The sequence below is a fragment of the Nicotiana tomentosiformis genome, chromosome 5, assembly GCF_000390325.3.
Source record: "Nicotiana tomentosiformis chromosome 5, ASM39032v3, whole genome shotgun sequence".
Lineage (NCBI taxonomy): Eukaryota > Viridiplantae > Streptophyta > Magnoliopsida > Solanales > Solanaceae > Nicotiana > Nicotiana tomentosiformis.
This window is the reverse complement of record NC_090816.1, coordinates 4,212,240-4,219,464: the sequence shown is the minus strand read 5'-3', so window position 1 is coordinate 4,219,464 and position 7,225 is coordinate 4,212,240.

The following is a 7,225-nucleotide window of genomic DNA, read 5'->3' as shown; positions in this document are numbered from 1 at the left end:
TTTTCGGAAAGTTTTTATGTGAAAAGTGGATTAAATTGGGAAATAGAGCTTTAAAACTCAACTAAGTTAACTTTGGTCAACATTTTGAGCCAACAGACCCGGATCAGTGTTTTAAAAATTCCGGTAGGTCCATATCGTGATTTTGGGACTTTGGTGTATGCCCGGAATCTAATTCCGAGGTGCCTAGCCCGAGTTATGTAATTTTGATGAAAAATTAAAAGCTTGAAAGCTTAATGATTTCTAAAAAATTACTGATGTTGGATTTATTGACCTCGGGTCTGTATTTTGGTTCCGGAGCCCGGTATAGGTCCACTTTAATATTTATGACTTGTCTTCCAAATTTGGTGAGAATCGGAGTTGATTTGACGTGATTCAGACGTCCGGTTGTAAAAATATAAATTTTAAAGTTTTCTTGAAAACTTCCTTTGATTTGGTGTCCGATTCATAGTTCTAGGTGTTATTTTGGCGATTCGATCATGCGAACAAGTTCGTATGATGTTTTAAGACTTGGGTGCATGTTTAGTTTGGAGCCCCGAGGACTCGGGTTGATTTTGGGTGGTTAACAGACCATTTTTGGACTTGGGAAAAACTGCAGAAATCTGCTTCTAGTATCCTTCTTCGCATTCGCGAGAGGTGGCTCGCGTTCGCGAAGAAGAAACTGGAGGCAGGTGAAATTTACTCTTCGCGTTTGCGAAGAGGGGGACGCGTTCGCGAAGGGAAGAGGGCAGTGTTCATCGCGAATGCGTGGAAGCATTCGCGTTCGCGTAGAAGGCGAGGCCTGGCCGAGCACCAAGCGTTAAAGCTTCGCGTTCGCGTAGGGTTTATCGCGTTCGCGAAGGCCAAATTTGGCAAGGCTTCGCGTTCGTGAAGAGTAAAGTTTTGGCAGCACAAAAATGTGCTTCGCGAACGCGAGGCACTGACCGCATTCGCGAAGGGTAAAAATCCCAGAAACAGAACTTAAGTTCTGGAAATGGGGTTTCGACCCATTTTCAGTTCTTTCCCATTTTTTAGCACGGGTAAGGCGAATTTTGGGCTAGTTTCATGGGAAAACATTGGGGTAAGTGTTCTTTATTCTATATTGATTATATATCATGATTTCATACTCATTTATATCATGAATCCGTGAATTTATGGAAGAAAAATCAGATTTTTATAAAATCTTTCAAAAACGAAGATTTAAGATTTGAAGGTCTATTTGATATCAGAATTGGACAAATTTGGTATGGTTGAACTCGTATCGGAACGTGTGTTCGGATTTTGTGAGTTTTTTCGGGATTTGAAACGTGGGTCCCACTACCGAATATTTTAATAAATTTCGGATTTGGGGGAATAGAACCCTTAAATTGTTTGTTATGTGAATTGCATGTAAACGATGTATAGGCGAGGTGACGAGCATCTATACGTCGTCAAATTAATTGTTTGCCTGCTTACTTGAAAAATCATAAATTATTTTTAATCATAAATTAATTATTATAATAATTGTTTCTCTCTTATTCTTTGCAAATATAAATTCTTGAATTCCTGCACTAATTGTTACATGCTATTTGAATTATGTGCCTTAATTGTTAATTGACATTTAGCATAATAAATATTAAACTACCTATTTGCTCCCTAATTTCCATAATAATTTGCTATTTGTCATTGTTTGCTTCATAATTAAATCATAATTATTGTACGCTTGCTGTCTTGTAATTTTATATTAATTGTTACATTTATTGGGAAAATTTCTTCTATAAGAATTGGTAAATGAAAATGTTGGAGGAGCGGGTTGCACGCAGCAACATGATTGATTATAATGAATATATTGGAGGATCGGGTTGCACGCCGCAACAGACTTGTTAAAAAGTTAATATTGGAGGATCGGGTTGCACGCCACAACAGACTTGATTAAAATGAATATGTTGGAGGAGCGGGTTGCACGCCGCAACAGAACTGAATGTGGATATATTGTGAGAGCGGGTTGCACGCTGCAACAGAAATAATGGAAATGATAATTGGTTTATGATTGTTGAGTTGCCTTCAATTATTATAAATGAATTACCTGATTTATTCCTATTATTGTTGTTGTTACTAATATTGCGTACATGTTAATATAAGTGAATCGTCTTAGCCTCGTCACTACTTCGTCGAAGTTAGGCTCAGCACTTACCAGTACATGGGGTCGGTTGTACTGATACTACACTCTGCACTTCTTGTGCAGATTTTGGAGTTGGTCCCAGTGGCGTACCATAGACCTTCTCGGATTTCAGCTATCAGAGGAGACTTGAGGTATAACTGCATGGTGTTCGCAGTTCTGAAGTCCCCGTCTATTGTACTTTAGCTGTGTGTTTATTTTCAGATAGCTTTATTTTATTCAGACCTTTATTTGTATTAATTCTAGAAGCTCGTGCACTTGTGACACCAATTCTGGGATGGTATTTAGACACCGTTATTATTATGGACTATTTCAAAATTGCTTCCGCATTTGCTTCCTTGTTATTAATAAATTTAAAAATTGTTTTAAAAATGGATAATGTTATTCTAACGTTGGCTTGCCTAGTAAGTGAAATGTTAGGCGCCATCACGGTCCGGAGGTAGGAATTTCGGGTCGTGACAGTTGGCATCAGAGCACTAGGTTACATAGGTCTCACGAGTCACGAGCAAGCTTAGTAGAGTCTGAAGGATTGGTACGGAGACGTCTGTACTTATCTCTCAGAGGCTATGAAGTTTAGGAACAATATCACTTCTTTCTTATTCTGTCGTGCAATTTTATTCTATCATCGATGATCGAACCATTCTACTCTTATTCTTTCGCAGATGGTGAGAACACGTAGTACCTCTACCGATGGACAGGGACCAGAACCCCCGGTGGAAACTATGCCCAGGGGTAGAGGCCGAGGTAGAGCTCAGTCTAGAGATCGAGCAGCTGCACCTATTAAAGAACCTCAGATAGACCTTCAGGAGGAGGTCCCAGTTCAGAATGTACCAGTTGGACCAGTTCAGGTCCCAGAAGGATTCATAGCCACTCCAGTGCTTCAGGATGCTCTAGTCCGATTGGTGAGTCTTATGGAGTGTGTGGCCCATAATGATATATTTCCAGTGGCACCAGCCATCTCACAGGCTGGGGGAGGAGCACAAACTCCCACTACTCCCGCTCCGGAGAAGATGGCTCCCCAAAATCAGGCTCCAGTAGCCCCGCGAGTTGGGGTAGTTTAGCCCACAGACCGATGATAGGCCCGCCATGTCTCTTGAGGCCTTATTGAGACTGGATAAGTTCACTAAGCTCTTTCCAGTTCACTTTAGTGGTACACCTTCTGAGGACCCACAGGATTATTTTGAACGCTGTCATGAGGTGCTGCGGAACATGGGTATAGTTGAGACCAATGGGGTTGATTTTGCTGTATTCCAGATGACGGGTTCCGCCAAGAGGTGGTGGAGAGATTACAAATTGACCCGACCAGTCGGATCACCTGCACTTACCTGGGAGCAGTTCTCTTAGCTATTTCTGGAGAAGTTCCTCCCTATCACACTGAGAGAGGAATTCCTCAAGCAATTCGAGCGTCTACAGTAGAGCAGTATGGCTGTTACTCAGTATGAGTCCCGTTTTGTGGATTTGGCCCGTCATGCTCTCCTTTTACTTCCTACGGAGGGAGAAAGAGTGAGGAGGTTCTTGAGGGACTCACTCACCCTATCAGACTTCAGATGGCCAAGGAGACCGGATGTGAGATTTCTTTTCAGGCGGCTGCTAATGTCGCAAGGAGGATCGAGATGGTTCTTGCATAGGAAAGAGAGCAGAGGTCCGATAAGAGGCCTCCTCAGTTCGGTGGTTACAGTGGTGCCTCGTCTGGAGGCCGGGGTAATTTTGGTAGGGGTCATCCTCCCAGACCATTTCATTCAGCACTTCATGTATCTCCCGGTGCTTCAGGGGGTCACGATCCTATTATGCCTTACTCTAGGCAGCCAGTATTCAGTGCACATTCAGCTCCTATCAGTGCACCACCACTCTAGAGTTACTACAGTGGTTATCCGGCCCATTTAGGTTAGCTTCAGCTTCAGCAGCCACGGCATCAGGATGGGTGTTATGAGTGTGGGAACATTGGTCACATCAGGAGGTACTGCCCTAGATTGGCGAGTAACGGATCTCGGCAAGATTCTCGTGCCATCATACCGGCACCGGTTGCTTCACCGCCTGCTCAGCCAGCTAGAGGTAGGGGTCAGGCAGTTAGAGGTGGAGGTCAGGTCATTAGAGGTGGAGGTCAGGCCATTAGAGGTGGAGGTCAGACCGTTAGAGGTGGAGGCCAGCAAGTTAGAGGCCGTCCCAGAGATGCAGTTCAGAGTGGTGGGGCCCAACCCCGGTTTTATGCTCTTCCAGTTAGGCCTGAGGCCGAGTCATCTGATGCTGTGATCACAGGTATTATTCCAGTTTGCCATAGAGATGCTTCATTTCTATTTGATCCAGAATCTACTTATTCCTATGTGTCCTCCTATTTTGCTTCATATTTGGTTGTGCCTTGTGATTCTCTAAGTGCTTATGTGTGTGTATCTACACCGGTGGGAGACTCTGTGGTAGTAGATCATGTCCACCATTCGTGTGTGGTTACTATTGGTAATCTTGAAACTAGTGTGGATCTTCTACTTCTTGATATGATAGATTTTGATGTCATCTTGTGTATGGATTGACTATCACTTATCATGCTTTATTAGACTGTCATGCCAAGACAGTGACCCTAGCTATGCCGGGGTTACCTCGATTAGAGTGGAAAGGAACTCCTGGCCATTCTGCCAGCAGGGTTATTTCTTATATGAAAGCTTGGCGTATGGTAGAGAAAGGATGTCTAGCCTATTTGGCTTATATTCGTGATCCCAGTGCGGATGTCCCTTCTATGGACTCAGTACCAGTTGTTCGTGAATTTTTAGAAGTATTTCCTGTAGATCTGTCGGGGATGCCACCCGACAGAGATATTGACTTCTGTATTGATTTAGCTTCGGGCACTCAGCCCATTTCTATTCCACCATACCGTATGGCCCCGCCAGAGTTGAAATAATTGAAAGAGCAGTTACAAGACTTGCTTGATCAGAGATTCATTAGACCCAGTGTCTCGCCCTGGGGTGCACCAATATTATTTGTAAAGAAGAAAGATGGCTCGATGCGGATGTGTATAGACTATCGGCAGTTGAACAAGGCCACTATCAAAAACAAATATCCGTTGCCAAGAATTGATGACTTATTTGATCAGCTTCAGGGTGCCAAGGTATTTTCAAAAATTTATTTGAGATCTGGTTACCATCAGTTGAAGATTAGGGCATCTGATGTCCCTAAGATAGCTTTTCGGACTCAGTATGGGCATTACGAGTTCCTAGTGATGTCATTTGGGTTGACAAATGCTCCAGCAACATTTATGGATTTGATGAATCGGGTGTTCAAGCCTTATTTGGATTCTTATGTGGTTGTATTCATTGATGATATCTTGATTTACTCCAGCAGTCGAGAGGAGCATGAGCAGCATCTTCGAAGTGTGCTTCACACCTTGAAGAATAATCAGTTATATGCCAAATTTTCAAAATGTGAGTTTTGGTTAGACTCAGTTACCTTTTTGGGACATGTTGTATCGGCAAAAGGCATAAAGGCTAAGAAGATTGAGGCTGTTCAGAATTGGCCTAGACCTACTTCGGTTACAAAGATCCGGAGTTTTCTGGGTTTGGCAGGTTATTATCGTCGGTTCGTGGAAGGGTTTTCATCTATAGCAAGCACATTGACCAGACTATCCCAGAAGGGTATTCCATTCCGATGGTCAGACGAGTGTGAGTTGAGCTTTCAGAAGCTCAAGACCGCTTTGACTACGACGCCAGTATTGGTATTACCCACATGTTCAGGATCGTATACGGTATATTGTGACGCATCTCACATTGGGCTTGGTGCAGTATTAATGCAAGATGGCAAGGTAATTGCATATGCATCACGGTAGTTGAAAGTTTACGAGAAGAATTATCCTGTTCATGACTTAGAATTGGCAGCCATTGTTCATGCGCTGAAGATTTGGAGGCATTGCCACTACGGTGTCTTGTGTGATGTATTTACTGATCATCATAGCCTCTAGTATCTGTTCAAACAAAAGGATCTTAATTTGAGACAGAGAAGATGGTTTGAGTTGTTGAAAGACTATGATATCACCATTTTGTATCACCCCGGAAAGGCCGATGTGGTGGCCGATGCATTGAGTAGAAAGGCTGTGAGTATGGGCAGTCTTGCATATATTCCGGTTGGTGAGAGGCCATTAGCTGCAGATGTTCAGACTTTGGCTAATCAGTTCATGAGGTTAGATGTTACAGAACCCAGTCGGGTTCTAGCTTGTACAGTCGCTCGATCTTCTTTATATGAGCGCATCAGAGAGAGGCAGTATGATGATCCTCATTTACTTGTCCTTAAGAACACGGTGCGGCACGGTGATGCCAAACAGGTTGCTGTGGGGGAAGATGGAGTTCTGCGAATGCAGGGCCGTATTTGTGTGCCTAATGTGGATGGGCTTTGTGAATTAATTCTTTAAGAGGCACACAGTTCTAGGTATTCTATTCATCCAGGTACCACTAAAATGTATCAAGATTTGCGGCAATATTATTGGTGGAGGATAATGAAAAAGGATATAGTTGCACATGTAGCTCGGTGTCTGAATTGTCAGCAAGTTAAGTATGAGCATCAAAGACCTGGTGGTTTGCTTCAGATGTTAGAAATTCCTGAGTGGAAGTGGAAGCGTATCACTATGGATTTTGTTGTTGGGCTCCCACGGACTCAGAGAAAATTTGACACAGTTTGGGTCATTGTGGACAGGTTGACCAAGTCAGCACATTTTATTCTAGTGGCAGTTACCTATTCCTCAGAGAGGTTAGCTGAAATTTACATTCGTGAGACTGTCCGCCTTTACAGTGTGCCCGTGTCTATTATTTCAGATCGAGGTACGCAGTTTACCTCACATTTCTGGAGGGCTGTACAGCGTGAGTTAGGCACGCGAATGGAGTTGAGTACACCATTTCATCCACAGATAGACGGACAGTCAGAGCGCACTATTCAAATATTGGAAGATATGCTCCGCGCTTATGTTATAGACTTTGGAGGTTCTTTGATAAAAAATTAAAAGCTTGAAAGCTTAATAATTTCTAAGAAATTACTGATGTTGTATTTATTGACCTCGGGTCCGTATTTTGGTTTCGGAGCTCGGTATAGGTCCACTATAATATTTATGACGTGTCT